General features: G+C 48.9%; 1 protein-coding gene across 3 annotated transcripts in view; it reads right to left on the reverse strand.

Moving 5' to 3' along the window:
- ZBTB7C (zinc finger and BTB domain containing 7C) overlaps window positions 1-12,404 on the reverse strand; it is a 370,876-nt gene that overhangs the window by 278,664 nt on the left and 79,808 nt on the right. The window contains exon 1 of one of the 3 annotated variants that reach the window (XM_053571876.1): window positions 41-248. The exons of the other annotated variants lie outside the window; for them this stretch is intronic. The gene's annotated coding sequence lies outside the window, so the exon portion shown is untranslated. Of the gene's footprint in view, window positions 1-40; window positions 249-12,404 lie in introns of those variants that run through there. 3 annotated transcript variants of the gene reach the window in all.

Below are 12,404 nucleotides of genomic sequence, written 5' to 3' on the forward strand. Positions count from 1 at the left end.
GAGATGGATAGAAGTGCAGAATCACAGCCCTGCCCCTTACCTACTGAGTCAGAACCTGCATGTTTTCATTACAAACTCCAGGACACAGATCAGAAGAGCCAGTCTTTCAGAAACAGAAGCCCCAGAACACAAGATGTCATCTCTCTTGGGCCTGGCACTCTTGTGGGGAGATTTCTCTGTGGGTGAGGTTACCAGATTTAGTGGACAGAAATACAAGATGCCCAGTTACATGTGAGTTTCAGATAAATGACAAATAATTTTTTAACATAGCTATGTCCCATGCAATATATGAGATATATATTTACTAAACTTCTTTTCATTACTTATCTGAAATTCCAGTGTCCAGTGAAGGAGGAAAGGGCAGGAGAGCCAGAGAGGAGAGGAGAGGGTGGAGCTGCACATACTGTCCAAGAGCTGCTGGGACCAGTGCACGGGAGGATGGGAGGGGGCAGATACGGGCAGCACTGAGTCCCCAGTCAGGCGTGAGACCCAGCAGCCCTTTCCAGAAAGTGCTTTCAGCAAGGTGTCTCCAGCTGAGCTTCCTTGGAGAACAGAGGAGGAAGAGTCTGCGGTTGCCCTCTCCCCTTCAAGCCAGCCCCCCCCCCCCCCAGAGACTGCTGACAGCTAGGAGAAGGGTGCAGGTTGCAGGCCACCCAAGGTGCCCGCCTTGACCCTTGCTTTCATTTTTAATGAGCCTTTTTCCAAGGACTTCACAAGCTGGCAGGCAGGCATTGTTTGCAGCCAGCAGGGGAGTCCTGAGCCGGCTGCTAATGGGCTTGGTTTCCCTCAGCTCCCCCTCCTCTTGCCTGGGGTCCACATACCTCCTTAGCATGAAAGGAGCTCTCGTTGGAGGGCATGGTGACCGTGGGCATAGCAGTCCGCTTCTGTCATATTTTTGGGCTGTCAAAGCCTACCCTAATCTGCCCAGGGAGTGCCTTCAAGAGTGCCAATTAGAGTTGGGACATAATGTGTGTGATTTCAGAACCCAGTTCAAGCGAGACACTCAGAACACAACAACTTCTGCAAAAAGCAGGTACCTGGGGAGCTGACCTTGAGAGACCCACCAGTCACTTGGCAATAGGTGGGATCTTGCTGGGGATAAATTGCCACACCACTCCTGAATTAGGCTCACATGACTCAGGGAATTTTTGAAAATTCAAAGCCCCACCAGGACACAGGGAAATGACCAAAGATTCCCTGTGATCTGGTGAGGGATCATGTGTTTGGATTCACAATGGAGTGAAGCTCATTCTCACAGGGACTCATGATGTCCAAGGTCATCTCGTTTTCTCCTTCTCCCCCCGCCTCCCATCCCTGCCCTGTTTGAGTGCAAAGGGCACTGGCCTGGTACTCAGTCATCCCAAACATTGCCACTTACTAGCCCCTGGAGATTCCCCAAGAAGCCACCTGCTGCTCTGAGCCTCAGTTCCCTCATTTTAGGCAAAGAGGGAGGTAAGGAGTTAGACGGGGACCTGTGTTCAGCCTACACCCCACACTCACAGTAGGAATGGCAGCTCCTAACATGTATGCTGTGTGTGGACGGATCCACCACCTCTCCAAGAGGCCGCAGAGTTGGACCCCACCCCCACAGTCCAGAGAAATGTCCAGGCTGGGTGTACTCAGCTGTCTTGTGCAGCTGTGATACTTAGGAGTCTCAGTTAGCTTCATGTTCCCTATATCTAAGTGCAACTCACAATGGAAAGAGAGCACTCAGAGAGGCTGAGGGAGGAAGATGGCTGAAGTTCAGCAGTTCGAGACCAGACCGAGCAGGAGAAGAGACCCCATCTCTACAAAAAGTAGAAAAATTAGACAGGTGTCATGGTAGGCTCCTGCAAACCCAGCTACTCGAAAGGCTGAAGTGATCGCTCGAGCCCAGGAGCTTGAGGTTACAGTAACACCTCTGAACTTTAGCTAGGGCAACAGAGAGAGACTCTGTCTCCAAAAAAAGGGGGAAAGAGATTTATAAATGGAGCCTTGGAAAGGCCTATGGATATAGGATAGACTTTCAGGTCCACTCAACCACTAGAAGCCACAGTCCAGACAGTGCCCGTAGATCAGTGGATAGAGCACCAGCCACATACCATGCTGGCGGGTTCAAACCCAGCCCAGGCCAGCTAAAACAACAGCAAAAAAAATAAAAAAGCCAGGTATTGTGGTGGGTGCCTGTACTCCCAGCTACTTGGGAGGCTGAGGCAAGAAAATCACTTGAGCCCAAGAGTTTGAGGTTACTGTGAGCTGTGACACCACAGCACTCTACTCAGGGTGATAAAGCTTGAGACTCTGTCTGGAAAAAAAAACAAAAGAAGCCCCCAATCCAGCCTCTACAATTCCCATAGCCCCCATCCCTCTCAACCTCAGAGAACCATGTCATCAACTCTGCAGCCCTAGAGACCTGGCAGAGAGGCTCTCCAATTCTCCCACCGAGGCCTGGGTACCACCACCAATCAGAGACACTCCGTACCAGCTGGGCCTCAAAAGAATACTCCCTCACTCATTATTTTTCTTCCTTACAGATGGAGTAGAATTGGAATTTTCAAAAGAAATGTTATTAAAAATCTTCACAGAAAATAAATAGAGGAAGTTTGGGTTTTTTGTTGTTTTTTTTAAAAAGACTTTGAAAAGAATGATCCTTCCATGGATGAGTTCAGGAGTAGGAGTTGTCTAAAGTCAGGTCCCGGGTATCTGAGGAGCCCAAAACCACAGGCTATGATGACAGTGGGAGGCCACCTCAAAATAGTGACAAGTCAAGAGACCTGCTCTCCTTCATGACCTTGAGTAAGTCGCTTCCTAAGGGTAAGAGGAAAAACCCGCTGGGAGTCTCAGTTTCCATCTCTGTGAAGTGGGGACATGCATATCCATCATACACGGTTGCTGTGAGAGCCGTGTGAAATAATAAATGTGAAGGTGTCCAGCCTGTAAGAGATGCTCACTCCTCTGCAAAGCACAGGGCACGCACAGGGTCATCTGCTGATTGGATAGGTAACTCCTACGTGGGTGTGGCCATGGCCATGTGACAAACATTACACATGGGCACAGTTCTTCCCCACTGGCCTCCAGTGTTAGCATAGATTGCTGCCACTTCCATTTTACAGGTAATGCAGGTCCACCCCAGGTGCTGCAGCTACTGAGGAGGGAGGCAGTTCTCCAACAGCAGTGTGTCCCCCAGGGGCTCTCAATCCTGGCTGAAGAGAAGAATTACCTGGGGAGGCTTTGAAATACACAGATCCTGTATGTCTGGGTGAACCAGGGCATCAGAATTTTAGACACTCCCAGAGGCAACTCTAATGTGCAGCCTGGGTTGAGACAGCTCACCCTGCTCTCACGAGGCCTTTCCTAAAAGGTCCTGCCTCCCTCCTTTCCCCCTGCCCAGCCCTTTAGCAGTACCGCACATGTACTCAGGCCTTCCATGTATTCAGGGGAAACTGAGGGCTGGATGGGCTTGGACCAGGGGAGGCCCAGCTATCTGTTTTCTGCCCTCTGCCACCCCCTACTGATACCAGCAGCACATGTCACTTGCTAAGAAAAGAGCCAACACTCTTCTCCTCCCACCAGACTGGTCTGCAACCACCATCCTCACGATTCCACCCTGTCCCTGTCCACCCAGGTGAATCATCTGGGCTAGAGGCCCCTGGCATGGTCTTCAGGCACCTGGCTTCCTCACAGCCTCCTTCTGCTCTTGGGACTGAATCTACTGTGCATCTAGACCTTGGGTTCTCTATCACTTTCATTTGCTTCTGATATAAAAGAGTCTCACCCCTGAGGGGTATGTTCCAGGTGCCAAGAGCATGTGGCCGATGGTTCAGAGTCCTGAAAGAAGCTGTCCTTGCCTCTTGTCACTGCATGCTCAGCTCTGCTGAGTGAGGCCCTGCAGCCATCAGGACCCTGGCGTAGAAGGGAACAAAATTGTCCAGAGCAGTCCCCTTCTTCCCAGAGCCAAGGATGTGTGTTCCCAGCCTACTCCCCTCTCCTGGTAGCCAAACCCAAGGATTCAAACCCAAGGAGCCTGTTGGGATAGGCTCTGAACCCCCAGCCCCTGTGAGCACAGGCCTAACTGGCATTCTCTTTTACTAGAAAGAAGATGGACAGAGACAGAAAGATCTTAGCAAGCATCAGAGAATAATACCTGTTTCTCCTACTACAAATTTTCTGTCAATTAACAAGTATTCATGAACAATTCCAGAATGCCTGTGTGTGTGTGTGTGTGTATAACCTTGATTTGTAACCAAGTTCTGTGGGGCACCTATAGGGCTGGCAATCAGTATGTGTGTGTGAGTTTGCTCACTCATTTGTTAGAACAAATGTGGAGTATAAAACAGAAGCAAGGCTTCTAGAGCCACACAACATGGGTTCAAATCCTGCCTCTGTACCTTTTAGCTATTTGTGCCCGACCTTGGGCCAGCAGCTTACCTCATGTGTCTCAGCTTTCCCACCTGTTAAATGGGGTTAATAAAACACTTCACAGAGTGCTTGCACAAAGTACTTGATAGATATTAGCTATTATTATGAACTTGACACTGGGGAAGTGCTAAATATTCATTCCACAAATTCCTTTTCTGTAGTCAAAAGGGAAAAATCACAGCCCATGCATTAATGCAGGAGATCTTAACATAATATTAAGTGAAAAGGGTGAGGATTATTTATGGCATAAGAAGCGTAAAATAACTATAAAAATATACTTTTCAGGAATAAATATAGATACAATAAAACTATGTAAAAAGAGAAAAGCAAGGGAATAATAGACATAGGATTGAGGAAGATGGTTACCTCAGGAGGCCCAGGAGAGGGCTGAGGCAGGATTTTATGTTTGATGAAGGTTTTTGACAAATCCTAGCTTTATTTTGGGTAATGGGCTCTTGGGTGCTTATAACATTAGTAAAAGTAACTAATTAAATACATAATTAAAGAAAAATCAGCCCGTGTATCGGTCAAAAGCATATCATCAGCCAAATATTGTGATCAAATACGAATAGTTCAAACAGAAACAGGTATACTGAGCACCCACTGCAGGCTAGATCCTATTCCAGACTCTGGGGGTATGTTAAGTGAATAGAATATAGAAAAAAGTCTCCCCATCTTCGTGGACCTCACATCCTCCTATAGGAAGACAGAAGTAAACAAAAGAGAAATGCTGATATATGAGTGTTACAGAGAGAAACGAGAAGATTCGGGAGACAGCAGGCAGACAGGCATAGAAGGCTCTACCGAGAAAGTGACATTCAGGCAAAGTCGTGATGAAGGGGAAGGGGGGCTGCAGATCTCTGGGGGCCCAGCTTCCAGGAGCTTCTAGGCAGAGGACACATGCCCTGCAAAGGCCCTTAGGCAAGAGTGCCAAGCGCAGGGGGAGGTGAGTGGCTGGAGGGCAATGGACCTAGGAAGGGAGTAGAGAGACAGGCAGAAAAGCCAGGTCCTTTGAGCCCTGAAGGCCACAGTGAGGACTTTGCTTTTATTCTGACACATGGGAGGGGGGACTGGAAGGTTCTGAGCAAAGGAGGAAGCCATCTGACACATCTTAAAGGGTCCTGCTGCCTCCTTCTTTGCCTGGGACACCAATCAGGAGGCTATTGTAATAATCTAGGAATGAGGTGACAGCTGCTAGCACCTGAAAGATGACAGTGGCGGAGGTGAGAAGTGGCTGAGCCCTGGACATCATTATGACAGGGCTGCTGCTCTCCCAGGGGTCCCCAGTCTGACAGCAAAGACCAGACATGCAATACAAAATCTGCTGTAAACTCTGCATCAGAGGCCAAGTCCAGTGGGCCCTTCTGTCTCCTTCCCTCCTCTGCCTCCCAAAGGGCACCCTGCCAGTTGCGGGAAGCCTGCTGGCAGCTGCAACCCTGCTCCTCAGACCCTGGCTCCGGGCAGCCACCTCCTCTAAGACCTCCTGCTTCTTCCCAAATCCTTGTGCTGCCAAGCTGACCAGAACCCCTGGGTTGCCCCTGTGCAAACAGAAATGTGGCAATCCTTCCCGACCCAGAATCTGCCAGCCCCATGATTTCCTCCAGAGCTCCAACCAGGGTTTCCGTGGTGTCTTTGTCACGGGCGTCAATGTGGCCAGACTGTCAGAGCCCAGGGAGGTTTTAAATCCATGATTCTCTGTGTTGGCTGCCCATGGCGGTTGTGAGGGCAGCCTACTATGCTTTTGTACCTGAGTCCACCCCCAGAGACTATTGTAATAGGCCTGGAGTCCAGCATGGGAATTGGAATTTCTTCAAAGTTCCCAGGGGATTCAAATATGCCATCTGGGGTGGCCCAGCATTGCTCAAGTGGCCTGGTCTAACTCGGGGTCCCCATCCTCTGTGGCTTCCTGCCACGAGCCTCTCTCTGGCCACTTGGCCCCTCGCGAAACATCTTCTACCACTGCAGGGTGTGATCAGTCCTGAGATAAGCTGACTGTGCCAGGCAGGCCGGCTGGGACTATGCAGGGCAGGGCAGGGCACACGCCCCACCTAAGGTGGCCTGGGGCTCAGGGACTTTATGTAGGCTGTCCCACAGCTCAGGACTACCTGGTCCTCCGGCCTGCTTCTGGGCCCCCACATGTTTACCAAGGCTGCATAGGACTGCCTCCCCCACCTCTCCACCCCCATCCTTGCCCCTTTAGGACTATGACTTAAAGTGCATTTTTATTAGACCTTCCTAGGTGAAAATGGTGCTGGCTAAGGGTGGGGAAACTGGATGGAGTGTGATTTACACTTAGCCTGTGTCCTCACACCTCCCAAGGGCAGCCTGCTCACAGCGACTGCAGAGGCTGCACTGTGCAGGCTGCACTGATCTGCCCCAGCCGGGAGCAGCATTTCCACATAAGTGCTCCCACCCCAACATCCAGAGAGCTGAAGGCCCTTTGGAAAATGGGAAGGGGAAGGTGGACGCTGATATCTGTTATGGCTCTGGCAAAAACAGCACCCAGAGAAATCATTCCCCAGCCCCCTTTCACACCTGATTGGGCTGAGTTTCTTATATCTTCTCTTTGCTCCAAACAGCTCCTTTGATGCATGCCTGCCTCTAAGTTCCATCTCCCAGCCTCAAACAACAGAAGCCAGTTCCCCAGGCTATGGGCTTACTAGGCATCTCCTGCCCTTCTTAGAGCATGCCCTTCATCAGGTTAGCCTCCAGTGGACCTAGTTTGCCCCTGGTCCTCCTATAGCCCTGAGCAGGATTGCTCAACCTTGGTGCTGACATTTTGGGCTTCCTGGTGGGGTGGGGGTGGGGGAGGCTGTGCTATGCATTGTGGAGTGTTTAGCAGCATCCTGGCCTCTACTTACTCAATACTAGTAGCATTCCCCTCCCCCAGTCTGTGACAACCAAAATTGTCTCCAGACATCACCAAATATCCCCTGGAGGAGGGTGGGCAAAGTCAATGGCTATGAACCACTGTGCTGTAGCAGCACAACTGGAAACCTCTGGAGGACCAGCACCAGGTCAGGGCTTCTCAGAGCCCAGCCGGCAGCCAGCACAGAAAACCAGGCTCCACACTGAATAACTGTATGCCCTTGGTGAGGAAGTATAACCTCTTTGGGCTTCAGTGTCATCCTCAAGGCTTGCACTGCACTAAGTACCTTTTCTTCTGCCACCTTCACAATGTCCCTCTGGAGAGGTACTGTCTCTATTTTACAGATAGAGAACTAGAACTGGGAAAAGTTAGGCACCTTGCTCAGGAGCATGAAGCCAGAGGCATGGTCTTCCCCACGTGGGTCTTCGCCACGTGGGTCTTCCCCGTGGTCTGTATGGCTGAGATCACCTCTGAAGTGCTTTGTAGTTCTAGGACTTTGCCATTCTTTTGATGTTGCTACTACAAAATGGATGTTCACTGGGGTTCCTATCCTTTTGTGTCCCCCTTCCCCGTAGGCTGCCCCTGGCTCACAAATTCCTTCATTCCATCATTTAACACACTCCTATCTATGTGCTGAGCCAGGAGCTGAGGGTTCAGCCGTCAACCAGGCATGGAGTTTAACCCTCTAGTGAGGAGGCAAATATTAAACAGCCTATTAGACATTTAATTACAATTAAGATGCTATGGTCTGAATGTCTGTGTCCCCCAAAACCCTTACATCGAAATCCTAACTGCCAAGGTGATAGCATTAGGAGGTGAGGCCTTTAAGAGGTAATTCAGTCTGTGGGCAGAGCTTCATGCATGTGGTCAGTGCCACTATAAAAAAGGCCCCATACAGCTTCCTTGCCCCTTCTACCAGGTGAGGATACAGCCAGAAAGTGCCATCTATGAGAAAGGGAGTTCTCACCAGATACCAAATCTGTCAGAACATTAACCTTGGACTTTCTAGCCTCCAGAACAGTGAGCAATAAATTTCTGTTGTTTATAAGCCACCTAATTTATGGCATTTTGTTACAGCAGCCCCAACTGTCTAAGGCAAGTTATAAGTGATACTAAGATGCCATGTAACAGAGAGCCAGGGGGCCCAGGGAGAAAACAGCCTAGCTGTCTCTGATGGTAAGCAAGGGTTCGTCTGGCAAAGGCAAGGGCAGCTGTCACCCAGACAGCAGCAGGCACACAGCTCAGAGGTGAGAAAGAACACTGGTGATTCCAGAAACCAAAAGGGAAGAGGGTGTAAGAGGAAGCTGATTAGGTGAGCAGGACCTCATGGGCCCTAGGAAGAATTTCTGTCTGTATCCTAAAAGCAAGAGGAGGTGATTAGAAGGTTTAAATTAGGTAGGGATGTGATCTGATGAGCAGATTGGCCATAGCAGCTACTGTGTGCTGTGTGGCTTGGGCTGGGCTGGTGACAGAAAACACAGAGACCTGTCAGGCTACCTGCTGGGACAGGGGAGTTCTGGACCAAATGGTGATGACTCAGGAATAGAGAGAAGCAGTGGATCAGGGACATTTATCTTGTACAGCACCCAAAGCCACTATGGGTGTGACGGGAGAGTGCAAGGCTGAAGCTGGGTTGGCGGATGGAGTAGGCAGAGATGCTGTTCACAGGCCAGGCTGGTTCCCAGGGCTGGGGGGACTTCCTTGGGAACTCCCTGTGAGCACACTGAGTTGAAAGGCTGCTGTGCACAATAACACTGGATTGAATGATGGCTGATATGATGAATTGATAAGTAATTAATCCAGAGACCCTTTTCTAGGGTGACACTCACAGTAAGGCCTCTGATCAACTCAGACACACCCTGGATTTAGACACAGATAGACAACAAAGGCAGCACACCACGTGCAGCAGCAAAGCCCTGGGGGAAGAGCCTCCGTAATGAAAATGTAAGTTATTGTTACTATTACCTTATCAGATCTGACAAGATCACAGTCAAAGGTGGGGCCGCAGCAGCTGGTAATAGGATATAAATGGGCTCTCGGGTGCCAGTTGGCTGCTGCATTGATTCTTACTCACTCAGAAGCTAAATCATGGGGCTAATGTGAAACATGTGAGAAATATCCCTTTTTCATGCACTAGCAGTGAAAGGGCTTCACACATCTGTAGCCAGTTGCATGTACTTATGAGTATTGGGAATGTGCACTTCGTCAGCACTTACAGGCCAGCCTCACCAAAGTTTGGGTTTCACATTAAAGGAAGTACTCCAGCCACCTAGGAAACATCAGCAAGGCCCCGAGTTGGAGAAGTGACTCAATTTACCATGCAGGGCCTGAGGAGTTATACATTGAACTTAACACCATCTAGTTGCTTCTGGAACCATAGAACGCCAGAATGGCAAGAGACCTCAGGTCACACAGCTTACCTTGGTGACAGGTAAGGGAAGGGACTTATAGGGGTCACCCAGTTCATCAGCAGCAGAACTGGGACTGGAATCCGCATCCTCTGTCTAGTCCAGGCCACTGCCACTTCTACCACTGGACTGAGGACACAAACCACAGCCCGAAAAAACAGTGAAGACTATTTCTGACAGCCCAAGTGGGCAGGATACTGCATCTCAGGGAGAAATTCGGCCAAGATGCTGGGGGACAGAGCATAGGAATCTGGGAACAAAGTCTTGTTCACTTATCTGAACACTTTGCCTACTTTTAAAAAAGGTTTCAGGTAGTCTATAATTAAACACACACACAACAGAATAGTTCAGACTGACATCAGAGCACAGAATTATTTTTAACAGCAAAAAACTGGCAATGACCCCCAGTGTTCCTCCATAGGGGACTGGTTAAATAAACTCTGTACATGCACATTACAAGTGCAAGAACATTACATAGCTATTAAAAAGGAAAAAGTGCTCCATGTACTAATATAGAGAGGTGTCCAAGATATATAGTTATGGAAATTTTTAAAAAGCAGTGAAGAATATACGGTAGGCTATGTTTTGTATGATAAAATGGAAAACAAAGACTATATATTTGAGTTTCTGTGTTTTATCATGAAGAAAATCTGGGCGAATAACCTGAAAAGTAGCACCACTGGTTCTCCATGGGTGTGAGAGGGAAGTGATGAAATGGGAAAGGGCAGAGGTAAGAGGGAGAAATTCCGGTGTATATCTTGTACAGTATTTTAATTTTTCAAACCATATAAATGTTTTACCTAACTGAAAATGCTAATTCCATTAAATACAACAGGAAATAAGAAACTATTTCAGGTGCAAGAGCCAAAAATTTTTCCCTTCTGCCTTCTCACAGAAACAGATGCTAATAGCACTATGCCCAGGATCCCACCTCATATCAGCCTAGAAAGAGGAGGGCGAGTCACCAGCCTCTGACCGTGAGGGAGGCTGAGGGCAGCGTGCAGGCAGAGCCAGGTCTGCCAGGTGCCTGCTCAGGCCCACCTTGGTGGCCAGACCTCCCTGCCTCTTTGCCAAAAGAATCAGGGAGGCAGAATGGCCTGGGACCTGCGCTGGGCCAGCTCTGCTCCTGGCCTGTCCTTCTGTGGAGGGCTGTGCCCACATTTGCTCCCTAATCCCCTGAGGTGAGCCAGCTTCTGACACTGTGGTTCCAGGAGCAATTGGACTGTACTCAGTCCAGTATTCAAGTTCTCAGGCCCACCTGCCCAGCACACGCTGACCCTTAGCCCCATCCCAGCCTCCCATGGCCTTTCTTACTGCATTCTGGTCTCCCACCCCAAATTCGGCCTTGGTGCCAAAGTTCTGGGGGTGGCACCCCATGTCCTGACATTGCTGAACCAGGCACTGGGGAGAAGATTCCCTGGAGAGGTTTCTTCAGCTGGGGAAGGAGGCGAGTGCCCTGTGGACATTCTTTCCCCCCCCCCCCGCCTCTGTTGTGACCCCTCCCAGAAGAGGAGAAGGGCAGCCAAACAGCAAAGCAATTAAAATTTACTGCTGCCACCCAGATGTCCATCAGTGAGGTTAAATAAATGCCATCCTATTAATAAGTATCCACATTATAAAAAAACATGTTATAGAGAATTAGAGACATATATTTGAGCCTTTTTTCAAAGACAGGTTGAGTAAAAACACAATATTTATTACAGCGTGATCCAACTATCATTTAATATGGATATATTTTAGTTTTTCTGTGACAGTATAGATATAAATTGTGATAGGGATAGACATAAAAATTCCCTAAATTGTGGACAATGGTGATCTTTGGGGGGAGGGGGTGTCACAAGTTCCTTCACTCAGTTAAATGCTTCTGTGTTGGCTTCATTTGTTTCTTATGGGGAGTAGTTTTTTGTTTGTTTGTTTTGTTTTTGTAATTGAACAAAGATCTTTCTAATTTACTCCATACTACCATTCACCTGGTTGCGCTGCCCCCAATGGTGTCTACCTTAAGTCAGAGGCGGAGGGGAGGAGCTCCCGTCCAGTCCTGCCCACCCTTCAGACGGGACCCCAGGCCCAGAGGGGTCTGGTGACTTCCCTGCTCTGTGTAGCTCAGTGAGTCTGCCATAAAGCTGGGCTGAGAGCCCCCATATCCCAACTCACAGCCTTGGGCTCTTGGCCATACCACGTGGCCTTGAAACCAGTGCATATTTTTGAGGAGTTCTTTATGTGCGTGGTAGAGAACATGTAAGGGAAATACTGGCCAAAAAATTAGATTTGGCATTCCAGGACTCATGACTGGGCTGCCAGGTCAATACCACCACTTCCTAAAAGTCAGCCATTGACTGATGGAAGATTCCAGACAACGGCTGGAAGATGAACCATTAACTGTAAATCAAAGCCCGGAGTGAGTGCTGAGTTACAAACTAATTAGAATAAGTGGGTTAATGGATGGCTGGTCTCAGTCCCAGTGGCCACCTGACTGTTATCCACCGGCTAGGAGAACATAGATTCTCTGAGTCATAAAAGCAACTCACGGTCAGGAGAGGCTTCTTTAAAAAGTATCTAATATAAAAATAATCGCTATTGTCTCCCCAAAGACAGCATGCACATGGATCCTTTATCCAGAATTATTAAATTTTTTGTTCCACTGGGCTCAGAAGGCCTGGCTGATAGTTGGAAGGATGGTGGCCTCTTCCATTGGTCACCACTGTACAAGGGAGGAAGGCTTTCACTCG

This window comes from Nycticebus coucang, chromosome 19, assembly GCF_027406575.1.
Source record: "Nycticebus coucang isolate mNycCou1 chromosome 19, mNycCou1.pri, whole genome shotgun sequence".
Taxonomy (NCBI): Eukaryota; Metazoa; Chordata; class Mammalia; order Primates; family Lorisidae; genus Nycticebus; species Nycticebus coucang.